Source organism: Megalobrama amblycephala, linkage group LG18 (genome assembly GCF_018812025.1).
Source record: "Megalobrama amblycephala isolate DHTTF-2021 linkage group LG18, ASM1881202v1, whole genome shotgun sequence".
Classification (NCBI taxonomy): Eukaryota; Metazoa; Chordata; class Actinopteri; order Cypriniformes; family Xenocyprididae; genus Megalobrama; species Megalobrama amblycephala.
Genome location: NC_063061.1, coordinates 7,757,415 through 7,763,495, shown reverse-complemented (window position 1 = coordinate 7,763,495; position 6,081 = coordinate 7,757,415).

Sequence of the window (6,081 nt, the reverse complement as noted above, 5' to 3'; positions counted from 1 at the left end):
ATGCATTAGACCCACTTGTAAGTCATATTTGTATCCTCTAAAACATTCCTCAACCTTTCATTTCCAGCAGGGTTACATAAAGGGCCTTTCATGAATCATGCAAGACAGCATTGCAGAGAGTACAGCTGAAGGCACAGTTTTCTTAAAGTGATATATTACTTACACTACTGTTAAAAGGTTTGGGGTCAGTTGATGGCCCCCATTGACTTCCATAGTATTTAAAAAAATAAAATAGTACTATGGAAGTCAGTGGGGCCCAGCAACTTTTTGGTTACCATCATTCTTCAAAAAAATCTTCTTTTTGTTTTGCAGAACAAAGCAACTCGGACAGGTTTAGAACAACTTTAGAGTAAGTAAATGATGACAGAATTTAATTTATTTTTGCCCTTTAAGGTATTGTAAAACACTTTTACTGTTATTGAGGAGGGATACTGGTAAGGTTAGAGCAGGTTTAATAGTATGGGTAGGTTTAAGGGTGGGTAAAAGTGTAAGGGAAGGATCAACAATGTAATTATAGATGCAATTACAGAAAATGATTACAGATGCAATTACAGAAAAGAATTACAAATGTAATTACATGCAGGAAAACAGCATAGAAAAAAAAAAGAAAAAAAAAGATTCTTATGATTTAAGAGTCAATATCGGTTTATCAAAATGAGAATCAATTAAAATAAAAAAAAACATTATTTTCAACCAAGCCTTAGTTTTCAAATCTGGCTCATTTGGAGCGTTTGTTTCGAAACCTGACAATTTTTCTTCTTTAGTTAGTCTCATTTTATTTCCCTTTAAGTTCCTGTTTTGGAACAAAGATCAACAGGTCTGAATACGGTCTAAGTTGAAAGATGGGATTTAAGCACACAATTCTTTACTGCAAAATAGTCTTCAAATAGTGTGTTTCAACAATATTACTGCTCAAATGCTGCCCCATAGTCCTCCCCTGCAAGCGCATGATGTCCACAGTGTTTTAACCTCTAGGAAAAGGCACCAACCTCTAAATCAAATTATAGGCCAGCCCACACCACCACATCAGAAGTCATATCAGGACAGAAGAGCATATCAAAGCAGATTGAATATTGTCTTACTGCACTTCTCATACTCTGAAACAACACAAACTGAACCCTGCAGCAATGTACTGAGTCAGCACCTCATTAGTATTTCATGAGCCGACGTACCATGATTCCTTATGCTTTACTTAAACGATAATATAAAGAGGCCTCATACAGAGCCGAAGGGGAAGCACTTCTAACCCAATTACAGTCTTTATCCACTGACACAGCACTTTTCTTTTAGTAGTTGAATTAAAAACTATAGGTGGAACATAAGAGCTGTATTTGAAATCGCCCCCTATACCCTCATTCACTATTCCCTACATTACTCCACTATTAAAGTCCACTTGAAGCAGTCAATGAAAACAAGCGAATTCAGAAGGGCTGCCACTTTTGCATAGTTTGTACTCGCTGTTTAATAATCATTTGAAACAGCAAACTGGCAGCTCAGCAGTAATGAAAATATTTTTCTTAAACTGTCATGGAAACTATGTACAACCCTTAAAGGTGCTCTAAGCGATGTCACGCATTTTTAGGCCAAAACGTTTTTTGCCACATACAGCAAACATCTCCTCACGATCCGCTAGCTGCCTGTCCCCTGAACACACTGTAAAAAAACGCAGTCTCTGTAGTCGCCACAAGCTCCGAAAACGGCAACAAAAACTACCTGGACCACGAATCATAATAAACATGCTCCAGCCAATAACCGACAAGAATGATTTTAAATGCGCGTTCATGACTGTTTCAGGAAGCACGAAGGGGAGGGGGAGGGGGAGGAGGAGGAGGAGGAGGGAGGGTCTAGCTAGCCTCTGTTTTGTTTGACAACACTTCGAACGTCAACAGGAAGTTACTCCGCCCAGGATCGCTTAGAGCACCTTTAATTAAAATCAATCAATTAAAAAGGAATTTATACCCATATGATATTACCCTGTACCCACACTTTAGGCACAGCACAAAACAAAGTTGAACTGTTTACAGTTAAGCAGCAATGTTGTAACTTGGGTGCATTTCCACCATCTCTCATGTGAAAACGTAACTATTTTACGAGGTGACGATTTCGTATGAATTCATACGCTGATTCGGACAACTTTTGGAGAAAGTATGCATGAAGGTCCATCCTTAAACCTAAATCATCAGTGGGGCGTACAAATGAGATGATACAAGATTATACAAATCCGCAAATCATAAAATAGTCACAAATTGCCATGAGTGTTGTGCATTTTCAAAGTATTCAACTTATGTGCAGTTACAAATCTGTGTATACTGGCTAATTTACAATGGCTACAAATGTTGCTAATCCAGATCAAAACTACTCATTTTTATATCAATTTTACTATTTTTTTTTTTAACTGCCTTTGTTTTTAACCCACTGATCCAGCGTGATGCACTGTTATATTACAGTTTAATTACTTTCTATTAAATAATTACCGAGACACATTATTTGTTCCAAAACTATTGTCTTGTAAATGCACAGAATGTCAAACCACAGTGTACATCTGGGTAATAAAGTATTTCCAAGAACATGAAACCCTAAGGACTGAACCCGGTACACTTAAAAGTGCTTTACAACAAAGTGCTCTTGAGCAAATCCCATGAAGATGAAAATCCAGAAAAACACTTGAACTACAAACAACATCAAGATCTCTCCCAAGAGCTTATTAAACAGGCTTTCATATAATGGAAGGAGAGGCTGCCCTACAAATAAGTAATATCCGTCACTCTCATGGACTGAGTTTTAACACTTCCAACATGGTTTAATTTTAGGTCCCGAGCTCTGAGGATCCTACTGGAACTGCTCAGTTTATTGTCCAAATAAATTTATTTTCAGTTCCTAATAATTGCAAAGATGTCATTTCATTTGTCTATTTTGTATGTTTTATATTTTCATGATACAGCCAATATGAACATATTTAGTAATTAAAAATGACAATTCATTGGCAAAGACTAAGCAATAACCTTACTTACTTAAAATATTTTACTTATGTAAATAACATAACTTAAAAGAATATATTTAGTTAAATGCAAAATAAATTTAATGTTTTCAGACACTTAACTGCATGTAATTAAATGTATTAGTTTAAATTTACATTAAAGGTGCCCTAGAATTAAAAATTTAATTTATCTTGGCATAGTTAAATAACAAGAGTTCAGTACATGGAAATGACATACAGTGAGTCTCAAACTCCATTGTTTCCTCCTTCTTATATAAATCTCATTTGTTTAAAAGACCTCCGAGGAACAGGCAAATCTCAACATAACACCGACTGTTACGTAACAGTCGGGATCATTAATATGTACGCCCCCAATATTTGCATATGCCAGCCCATGTTCCCAACATTATGAAAGGCATTAGACAAGGGCAGCCAGTATTAATGTCTGGATGTGCACAGCCGAATCATCAGACTAGGTAAGCAAGCAAGGACAATAGCGAAAAATGGCAGATGGAGCAATAATAACTGACATGATCCATGATATCATGATATTTTTAGTGATATTTGTAAATTGTCTTTCTAAATGTTTCGTTAGCATGTTGCTAATGTACTGTTAAATGTGGTTAACGTTACCATCGTTTCTTACTGTATTCACGGAGACAAGAGCCATCGCTATTTTCAACACTTGCAGTCTGTATAATTCATAAACTTCATTCTTTATAAATCTCTCCAACAGTGTAGCATTAGCCGTTAGCCACGGAGCACAGCCTCAAATTCATTCAGAATCAAATGTAAACAATATAACAGTATACAATACTCACATAATCCGACGCATGCATGCCACATGCATGACGAACACTTTGTAAAGATCCATCTGAGGGTTATATTAGCTGTGTAAACTTTGTTTATGCACTGTTTAAGGCAAGCGCGAGCTCCGTGGGCAGAGAGCATGAGATTTAAAGGGGCCGCACAGCATAAATCGGCTCATATTTAATGATGCCCCAAAATAGGCAGTTAAAAAAAAATTAATTAAAAAAAAATATATGGGGTATTTTGAGCTGAAACTTCACAGACACATTCAGGGGACACCTTAGACTTATATTACATCTTGTAAAAAAACGTTGATGGCACCTTTAAATGCAATTAGCTGAACTTTTGACCCACTTAAGTAGGACTTAAGTACATCTTTATATGCAATTATATAATTACTACTTATTTCAGTTAATGCTGAATGTACTGGCAAGCATTTATGATAAACTAAAACATACTTTAATGTAATTTTCATTGAAACTTGTCGTATATTTAAAAGTGACAAACTTCATAACAAATGTTTAATTACAAATATATTTAAATACATTAACTTTTAATATAATCAAAAAAACACTATGATCAAGTTTTAGTATGTTAGTCAAAACATCAAGCGCAACAAAATATGATTAAAACATTACTTAAAATGTATTTTAAAATAAAACGACAAAATGCACTTAAAAGTGTATTTTTAAAAAAACTTTATTAAAGTGCACTGAAAGGGATAGTTCCCCCAAAAATGAAAATGCCAATGACATACTACCCTAGGTCCTACGCTATAATGTGTAGTACGTCATGTCATTGTGTACTACGTCGCGGAAGTTAACGTTTTTTGGACGTACACCGGAAGCTCATTATTTTATTTTATAAAGTTTTAAATAAGGATATTTGTCTTACACAAATGCATCGATTCACTTCAGAAGGCCTTTATTAACCCCCTGGAATCATATGGATTGATTTTTTATAGACGGATGCGTTGTCTTCAAAATCTGGGCAGCCATTCACAACCATTATAAACCTTGTAGGACTAAGGATATTTTTAAATATATCTCAGATTGTGTTCATCTGAAAGAACATATACACCTAGAATGGCTTGAGGGAATCATGGGATAATTTTCATTTTTGGGTGAACTATCCTTTTAAGTGGCCTTATATCTTATTAATCTTACATTTGCAAGTGCAGATTTTTAAAGTAAAAACAAAGCTTTATTAGCTTATACAGTTAATATACATCATTAATAAAGATTTGCACAACACCAATTATAAAATTTTGGAATATTTTGGTCAAACTACTAAACGTCCTTTCTTGTGTCTTTGTTACAATGGAGTCATTAGTATCTCATGCTAACACACACTCATCACATCTTTAATGTGTACAGGGGTTATGACTGAGACCAAATCTGTCCCGCTGTTAAAGTGATTTTGTGCTTAATACACTAATTACAGCTCAGTCCTTGACATGTCCTTATCATTTCCCAACACACAATGCAATAATCAGTATGATACAAAACAAGCCAGAATGCCACACACTGTCTCAGCTTTCCTACAGGGGGCAATGTGTGACTACAAACAGGAATAACATGAACAAGACCAACAGAATGTGTGAACAGAGAGAGAGAGAGAGAGATAAAGAGATGCTTACTTACTACTTACTGTTCTGAAATCACCATATACTGCTGACTATAAGTGAAGCAGTACACTTGAAAAATTGCTGGGTCATTTCAATATTTGACCCAAACATGGGTTGAAACAACCCAGCATATTTTAGAGTGTATGCATTAACCAAACAGTACTATGCTACAGTTATGACATAACCTCCAGTTACTATCTTGGAAATTAAAAATTTACATTTTTTATTTTTAATTTGATCCAGTCAAATTCTTCATTAATGAAATAAAGACAGTGCCTTAATGGCACTCACATTTACCTAGAATCCAAATCCAACTTGCATCTTTTGTGTTAGGGCTCTGCACGATTATCCAAATAGAACCAGAATCGAGATACAGCTTAGTGTGATTATCAAATCGCAAAGGCTGCCTTTTAATTAAATAAATATATGCGCCACGTGTTTCAGAGTGAAGCGTGAAAGTGTGTCCATTAACACGTGAACAGCTCATGATCCGCCAGTGTTTGCAGTGACTCAGCAGCTCGCTTCACAGGCGCTTCAATGTGTACTTAGGAATGCAACATCTTATCTAGCATCAAACTTATCTTCTCATACTTTTAATGAGAAGCATTTGACAAAAGAGAAGCTTTACAGTTTACAGTTGTAATGTAAAAAAAATAAAAATAAATAA